This window comes from Camelina sativa, chromosome 11 (assembly GCF_000633955.1).
Source record: "Camelina sativa cultivar DH55 chromosome 11, Cs, whole genome shotgun sequence".
In the NCBI taxonomy this organism is placed as follows: Eukaryota; Viridiplantae; Streptophyta; class Magnoliopsida; order Brassicales; family Brassicaceae; genus Camelina; species Camelina sativa.
In genome coordinates, this window is record NC_025695.1 from 16,951,714 (window position 1) to 16,961,317 (window position 9,604).

The 9,604-nt window shown below is 40.2% G+C and overlaps 1 pseudogene; it reads left to right on the forward strand.

The window, feature by feature from the left end:
- LOC109127293 overlaps positions 5,887-9,604 on the forward strand; it is a 12,428-nt pseudogene continuing 8,710 nt past the window's right edge.

Sequence of the window (9,604 nt, forward strand, 5' to 3'; positions counted from 1 at the left end):
ATGTTGGACCAAGATGATTCTCAGCGATCGGCCAGTTTTCCACCTGCTTCTGGTACTCTCGACACTTCTGCTTTTCAAGTGACTCAACAACAGTCTCAGGGTGCATCTTCTGGTGGTTATCAGATTCAAAAGGGCAACAAACCACTGTGTACCTTCTGTGGGAGAATTGGCCATGTCATGGATAAATGTTACAAGAAAAATGGTTATCCGGTTGGTCATCCTCGTTTCAAGTCAACACGAGTGGTTCCCACTGCAGCCAATATCATTTCCGAGAGTGTGAGTGAAGGAAATGTTGTTGCAGAGACTCCGAGATTGACTGATGATCTCTCCACAGAACAGATGCAGCAAATAGTCTCTTTTCTCAACACCAGGATCCAGAGTTCTACACTTACACCTGAGGTTCATGCGGTTTCAGTATCTTCCCTCCCTTCTTCTTCTTTAACCAATGGCCCAACACCTGGTAATTTTTACCCCTCTATCATTTGTTCTTTTTCCAGTGTTGATAGGCCAGATCCTTTTTCGATTACCAAACGTTATGTTTGTTCTGCGAATAGCAATCTTATTGCTATCAATGCTTGGGTGATAGACACAGGAGCTACTAACCATATTTGTCATGATAAAACTTCCACTTTCAAATTTCTCTCTAATACCAATGTCAATCTTCCTAATGGCGGTTTAGTGAGCATTGTTGCGATATAATCTGTTCATTTGGGCAATCATTTAGTTCTTCATGATGTCTTATACATCCCTCAATTCAAATTCAACATTTTAAGTGTCAGTTGTTTGACCAAATCTATGGGTTGCAAAATTTGGTTTGATGAAAATTCTTGTGCTCTTCAGGATCTTTCTCGGGACTTAATGATTGGAATGGGTAAACAAGTGGCCAATCTTTATTTTCTGGACATTGAGTCTATAAATCTCCCAGTTCATAAAGCTTCTTTAGTCGCCGCTTCTGTTGTTTCTCATGATCTCTGGCATAAACGGTTAGGTCATCCTTCCTTTTATAAACTTCAGTCTCTTTCTTCTGTTTTACATTTTGTAAAAGAACCAAAAATACAAAAGGATTTTCATTGTAAAACTTGTCATTTGGCAAAACAAAAACATATTCCTTTTATCTCTCATAATAATATAAAGAAAATTCCTTTTGAATTGGTCCATATTGACACTTGGGTTCCTTTTTCTGTTCCTACTCATGATGGGTTTAGATATTTTCTCACTATTGTAGATGATCATTCAAGGGCTACTTGGGTTTATTTGATGAAACAGAAATCTGATGTTCTTCATATCTTTCCTTCTTTTATTGCTATGGTTGAAACTCAGTTTGAGACTAGGGTTAAGGGGGTTAGATCTGACAATGCTCATGAACTTAACTTCACTCAGTTTTTCCAATCTAAAGGCATTATCCATTTCCATTCTTGTCCTGAAACTCCACAACAAAATTCTGTTGTGGAGAGAAAGCACCAAGACATTCTCAATGTTGCTAGAGCACTTCTGTTTCAATCACATCTCCCACTTCCTTATTGGGGAGATTGTGTTCTTTCTGCTGTTCATCTCATTAATCGTCTACCAGCTCCTGTGCTTGATGAGAAGAGTCCTTTTGAGATTCTCACTAAGAAAGCCCCTAACTATGATGACTTACGAGTCCTAGAGTGTCTTTGCTATGCTTCTACCTCACCCAAGAATCAACATAAATTTGATCCCCGAGCTCGAGCCTGTGTTTTTCTTGGTTATCCTTCCGGATACAAAGGTTATAAACTTCTTGATCTAGAAACAAATGACATTTTCATTTCTAGACATGTAGTTTTTCATGAAGAGCTCTTTCCTTTTGCTAAGTCAGAGTTATCTCAGGAAGCCAAGAATTCTTTTCCTGATCTGCCTAGCAATTCTCCTATGCTTCCACATTTATCCGATGTAGAGGCTTCTCCTTCTTCATCATCCCTAGAGACTATGCCTTCTGCTAGTCCTAGTACAAATGTCCCTGAACCTTCTGTTCAAACATTGCATAGGAGAATCAAAAAGCCTGCTTATCTTCAAGATTACTACTGTCATTCAGTGGGATCTTCAACCATTCATGAAATTTCTCAATTTCTTTCTTATAATAACATATCAGAACTTTATCATTCTTTTTTAGTTGCTATAGACAAAAACAAAGAACCCTCAACCTATGCTGAAGCCAAAGAATTTGAGGTGTGGTGTGGATCTATGGATGTTGAGGTTGATGCTTTAGAGATTACTTGCACATGGGACGTTTGTACCTTACCTCCGAATAAGAAACCCATCGGTTGCAAGTGGGTTTTCAAGATAAAATACAATGCTGATGGCACTATTGAGAGGTATAAGGCGCGTCTTGTTGCCAAAGGATACACACAAACTGAAGGGGTTGATTTTCATGACACGTTTTCTCCAGTCTGCAAGCTTACCTCTGTGAAGCTTCTCTTGGCTATTTCTGCTATCTATGGTTTCACTCTTCACCAATTGGACATTTCTAATGCCTTCCTCAATGGTGACCTTGATGAGGAAATTTACATGAAGCTTCCTCCAGGATATGCAGCAAGAAAGGGGGACTCTCTTCCACCTAATGCGGTTTGCAGATTGAAGAAGTCCTTGTATGGTCTTAAACAAGCCTCTCGTCAGTGGTTCTTGAAGTTCAAATCTACTCTGATTGATTTGGGTTTTGTGCAGTCTCATTCTGATCATACTTGTTTTTTGAAAATCACTACTGATATCTTCTTGTGTGTTCTAGTTTATGTGGATGACATTATCATTGCTAGTAAGAATGACGTTGTTGTAGAGGAGTTTAAGGCTCAGCTTAAGTCCAGTTTTAGGTTGCGTGATCTTGGTCCACTTAAATACTTCCTGGGTTTGGAAATCGCAAGATCTGATGAAGGTATTCATGTCTGTCAAAGGAAGTATGCTTTGGATCTTCTTGATGAAACAGGTCTTCTTGGTTGTAAGCCTTNCTCTTATAATAACATATCAGAACTTTATCATTCTTTTTTAGTTCCTCTAGACAAAAACAAAGAACCCTCAACCTATGCTGAAGCCAAAGAATTTGAGGTGTGGTGTGGAGCTATGGATGTTGAGGTTGATGCTTTAGAGATTACTTGCACATGGGACGTTTGTACCTTACCTCCGAATAAGAAACCCATCGGTTGCAAGTGGGTTTTCAAGATAAAATACAATGTTGATGGCACTATTGAGAGGTATAAGGCGCGTCTTGTTGCCAAAGGATACACACAAACTGAAGGGGTTGATTTTCATGACACGTTTTCTCCAGTCTGCAAGCTTACCTCTGTGAAGCTTCTCTTGGCTATTTCTGCTATCTATGGTTTCACTCTTCACCAATTGGACATTTCTAATGCCTTCCTCAATGGTGACCTTGATGAGGAAATTTACATGAAGCTTCCTCCAGGATATGCAACAAGAAAGGGGGACTCTCTTCCACCTAATGCGGTTTGCAGATTGAAGAAGTCCTTGTATGGTCTTAAACAAGCCTCTCGTCAGTGGTTCTTGAAGTTCAAATCTACTCTGATTGATTTAAGTTTTGTGCAGTCTCATTCTGATCATACTTGTTTTTTGAAAATCACTACTGATATCTTCTTGTGTGTTCTAGTTTATGTGGATGACATTATCATTGCTAGTAACAATGACGTTGCTGTAGAGGATTTTAAGGCTCAGCTTAAGTCCAGTTTTAAGTTGCGTGATCTTGGTCCACTTAAATACTTCCTGGGTTTGGAAATCGCAAGATCTGATGAAGGTATTCATGTCTGTCAAAGGAAGTATGCTTTGGATCTTCTTGATGAAACAGGTCTTCTTGGTTGTAAGCCTTCTAACATCCCTATGGATCCCAGTGTCAAGCTCTCTAAGGATACTGGTGGTGATTTTGTTGATGGTAACGTCTATCAGCGACTCATTGGACGGCTCATGTATCTTCAAATTACTCGTCCCAACATCACCTTTGCCGTCAACAAGCTCAGTCAGTTCTCTGAAGCTCCTCGACATGATCACCTCCAAGCAGCCTATCGAGTTCTCCATTATATCAAAGGCACTATTGGGCAGGGTTTGTTCTATTCTTCCAATGCATAACTTGAGATTCAAGCTTTTGCAGAAGCGGATTATAACTCTTGTCCAGACACAAGACGTTCTACTTCAGGACATTGCATATTCTTGGGCAAATCCTTGATATTTTGGCGATCCAAGAAACAGCAAGTTGTGTCAAAGTCCTCTGCGGAATCTGAATATCGTAGTCTTTCTTTGATTACTGATGAACTTGTCTGGCTTGCCAAGTTTTTTAAGGAACTTCAGATTCCTCTCCATAAGCCGACTCTTCTGTTTTGCGACAATGAGGCGGCTATTCACATTGCTAACAACTCTGTCTTTCACGAGCGCACAAAGCACATCGAATCTAACTGTCACAGTGTTCGTGAAAGGTTGGTTGCAGGTTTGTTTAAATTACTTCATGTTAACACTCATCTGCAGCTTGCTGATCCTTTCACAAAGGCTCTTCATCCTTTTCCCTTTCAACAGTTGATAAGCAAGATGGGTCTTCTCAACATCTATGCCCCATCTTGAGGGGGACTATTATCGTATATGATCCTTTTGTATATAGTTTATATCATTTTTGGTTCAATTGGAGTCTGTATAGTTTAGGATTAGCTGATTTAGAGGCTTTGGTTTAGGCCTGGTATAATGTATATAAACCCCCAATTGTACATTTTACATTGATAAGGAGAATGAGATTCTTTACTCATAATATTAAGCTACATGCAACTATGACCGATGCTACCCTTGTCGCCGGCCTTACTTTGAACGGCCTCTCTCTCGCCGTTGAGAAGCATGGTTCCTTCATCGTCGAGTACAATGTCCCTTAAGAAGGTAAAATAAACAACTCTTTGCTTTTCCCCTTTTAATTAAGTGAAAGTTCCTTTATTTTCAATTGATTGATTCAAATCAGTTTAATTTCTGAAGAATTGAGGCATAACCAAACAATTGCAGTAGAACTAAGAGTTGTGGGGTATATTTAGGGTTGGTGTAATCTAATTTGGTCAGGGTGTTTTTGGGTTACAGGATGTTAGGTTTCAGTTCATGAACACAATAAGGGTTGCTGAGAAGCCTTTGAATTTGACTTACATTCATAGCAGAGCAGATAACAGAACAATTCTCGATGGATCGTTTCTGTAACTTATATGTGGATGCATCGTTTTAGTCAATAAACTAGATAACTGAATGTTACAATATAAACGGTCTTATATTTTAGATTGGTGTTCTTGAAGACTCTGAAGAAAAATTTGTGTCTCCCTTGTGTTGACTGTTGTTAAATTGTACTATTTTATCTTTGTGTGCAGCCAATCTTTGGGTATGGAGTGTAGAGTGATAGAATCTGGGCAGCCAATCTTTGGGTATTGAAAGACCATCCCTAGTTTATTATCGTTAAGAACTTAAACTGAGTATTTAGGAAGTTGATGCAAACCCTCTTCTCTTTAGTTATCTGGATCAGTTTGATGTGGCGCAAAGATGAAAACTTGATTGCAGTTGTCCATCTTGATATACCTCTTCGCAGATGCACCTGCATCAACAATGAGTCATTTTTCTAGTTGCAGCTCAAGGGTCTCACTTCATGGTACTAGGGTCTTGTCTAATCAGCTTTCTATCTCCCGGGGCAAAAGAAAGCAGTCGGATGTTCCAGCATCTACTGGCTCTGGGATTAGTTATGTTGCATCTTTGTTTAAGAGGTCAACTCATAGGAATGGAATTAGTTATGTCAAGTTTTTAACATCAATCTAGAAGATTAGAGTTTCAACAGTTTGCTTTGTTGATCTGTTCCATATTTTGTTTCTTTTGTCTCTAGTCTTCACATTCTCCATTGTGCCAAAGATGCAAAGACAAATGGACTCATTCTTGAGGAAATTAATAAAGTCAAATCTCTTTAAAAATAGGTATGTTTTATATGTTTAAAAATTTATGAAATGTAATAATTTCTCATATTTATACAATCTGAAATGTTTAAACATTTATACTAATCAAACTAATATGAAATAAAAATTTATAATACTCAAAATTTATAAGCATATATCAGAAATGCAATAGTTTCATATTCTACTTAATTTTTTTTTAATTCAAATTAAGAGACTCAAAATTATAACCAACCATTGGAGAATTTTTTTTTTCATTAGGAATCCCAAAGTTTGTATTCTACTAAAAGTACATAATATAGTAATTAAAAAAATTAAGAGCTCCAAAAATATAACCCCCCATTGTGGTTGCCCTAAGAACCTCACTTTTAAGAGTTTACCATTGGAGAAGTACAAATTTAATTAACAAACAAAAAATTCTTATTTTATAAAAATACACTTTTTAATACTAAAATTTCTAAGAATCCCAAAAATCAGAATCTACCAATAAAGATGCTCGGGAAAACTGAAAAGCTCTCTGGCCGAGACTCTGTCACGCTTCTATCCACTCGCTGGACGAATAGAAGGCGTTTCCATCAGCTGTAACGACGAAGGAGCTGTGTTTAGCGAAGCACGCAACGATCTCCTTCTCCCTCATTTCCTGAGAAACCTAAACACTGACTCTCTTGATGGATTCCTCCCAAAGTTAGCCCAGGAGAATCTCCAGGGGAGTGGCCGTTGCTGAGTGTCAAGGTCACTTTCTTCGGGTCTGGATCAGGAGTGGCCGTTTCTGTCTCTGTCTCTCACAAAATCTGTGATGCAACCTCATTGGCGATATTTGTTAATGATTGGGCTACCACCACGACCAAGGGGAAGTCAAATGATGTGGCGCGAAGTACTATTGAGTTTACTGAAACGACCATTTATCCTCCTCCTCATAACATGTATTCACAGTTCCCATCAACAGATTCCAATTATACACGTAAATGTGTTGTAACCAAAAGATTCGTCTTTGAACCCTCTAAGATTTTTGAGCTTAGGCACAAGGCTGCTAGCAAAACCATTCCTGCGCTTACTCGTGTTGAAGCTATCATGTCACTTCTCTCGAAATGTACCAGGAAATCCTCACGCTCTCACTTGGAAAGTCCAAGACAAGTGGTGATGTGTCAGGCCTTGGACTTGCGGCTTAGGATTCCATCTACTGTTTTGCCTGAAGACGCGATCGGCAACCTACAAACAGTTTTCGCTCTCAAGAAAGAAGCGGACAGGGACTTAGAGATCCCCGAAATCGTGGCCTCGTTCAGGAAGGCCAAAGAAGGTGTTAACGAGATAATTAGAGAGAATCTCCAAGGCAATATACTTAGTCAGAGTTTGTTGAGTTTGATAGAGGTAGGTGAGTAAGAGTCACCTGATATAGACATGTGCATAATGTCTAGCTGGTGCAGAAAGCCTTTCTACAAGGTTGACTTTGGATTGGGTTGCTGTTGGATATGGGTTTCACCCTGCCTTAACAGGCCTCCAACCTAGCCCATTCCCGAATAGTCAACACAACCTTCAGAATCTTTGACTGACCAGATCATCTTTATCAGGCCGACAGAGTTTCTAGAAGGCCCAATAAAGACGGACAGCCCATCAAACGACAGCCTGCAAATAAGCGATCACCGACTTTGCCCTAAAGTGGTACCACATCGATCTTGAGGTATGAGGTTGAAACGTCCCATCAGCTATAAATACCGAAGGACAGGCATGGAGAAGGTATCAAGTGACCTAGAGCAGGAGTCTGACATAAGTCTGATTCTGGCACTAAGTTAAATAGTCACATTGAGAATACATAATTCTGTAATTAGCCGTTCGACTTATATCGGGAGACTTTGTAAACTCAGCGATCTTTGGTTGTCTGAATAAAAGTCCTTTGACGCCCTCTTTAAATCATTATTCCCAATCTAGTAGTGTCTGTCTTTCAACACTGTATCTCGGCAAAAGAGGTCCATCGAGTAATGCAAGAAACGCACGAAGGGGCCGGCATAAACCACTCAGGTAGGCACGCTCTAGCACTCAAGATCAAAAAACATGGAATATACTGGCCAACTATGGGTAACGATTGCGAGCAATTTGCCGTCAAATGCGAGAAGTGTCAGAGGCATGCGTCAGATATACACGTCCTGGCAGAATTACTCTCCACCACAACGGCGCCATACCCGTTCATGCAATGGGCGATGGATACTGTCGGACCGCTTCCTGTCTCTCGCGGCAAAAAATTTCTCCTCATACTGACAGACTACTTCACCAAGTGGGTCGAGGCGGAATCATACAAGAAAGTCCAAAGAAACGAGGTCCAGAATTTTGTCTGGAAAAATATAATATGCCGGCACGGACTACCTTATGAAATCGTTACGGATAACGGGTCGCAATTCATCTCTAAGAAATTCGATGACTTCTGTGCCAGCTGGCGCATCCTCCTTAGCAAGTCAACCCGGAGATACCCCCAAGGTAACGACCAAGCGGAGCCGCTAACAAGACAATCATAAACGGCTTAAAGAAGCGACTCGAAGAAAAGAAAGGACTCTGGGCTGACGAGATAGATAGTGTGCTGTGGTCCCACCGGACAACCCCGCGAAGGGCGTCAGGACGACCCCGTTCTCACTAGCGTATGGCTTAGAAGCAGTTGCACCAGCCGAAGTCAGCGTCGATAGTTTACGCCAAACCCTGCTAGTCAAAAAGCTAGAGTTAAACGAAGAAATGTTTTACGATAGCCTAGACAAGGTCGAGGAATTGCGAGATCAAGCCTTTCTCCAAATTCAGAACTATCAACAGGCAGCAGCTCGCCATTATAACAAAAAGGTCAATCTGCGATCTTTCAGAGAAGGAGATCTCGTGTTACGCAAGGTATTTGAGAATACCGCCGAACTCAATGCAGGGAAGCTCAACGCAAAATGGGAAGGCCCAAACCAAGTGTTCAAGGTCTTCTGCCCAGGAGTCTACGAGCTAATGACCATATCCGTAGAAACAATTCCGAGATCTTGGAATGCCGGCGACCTTAAGCGTTATTTCTATTAAAAAAAAATCTGCTATTTCATGTAATTTGAACTACGATCGGCTTGATCCTTTTTTTTAAAAAAAGGTACGTAGGCAACCTGGAAAGGTGCAACCACTACTTATAAAATCTGTTTACAAAATTACTTCAGTATTCCTTTTGTTAAGCATACTACCTTACAAAGTTTGACAAGCGTCATAGCTCAAAAATTGCCCCTTAAAAAAAAGGGGAAGGAAATAATAACATGCAGAACATGCAAAAAATGGGGTCGGCAATTTGGCCAATTGTACGATTAAAAAAAAACACACAAAACAGCGCAAACAAAATGCCACACTCCATGAAAAGTGTAGGTAAGAGCAGGGCTCCAAGCAATGTCTGCAAACAGTCCATGGTCGACGAGCAGAGTAAGGTATAAGTCGGGCTTCAATAAGCGAATACAACTCTTTCCGCTCCTTAAATTTAACAACAACCCCTGCAAAAGCAGACTACAACCAAAAATCATATGGTTCCGAACAAAGCCATTCGGCTCGACACAATAAGTTGAGAGACGTCTCACTGTCGAGAATAGCGAAACAAAAAAAAAACAAATATCTTAAAACAAAACCCGCCGACCGGGTGCAATGTTCAGTAGGAAAAAAAAAATACATAATATGCCCAATAACAAGTTAACCCCCCCCCC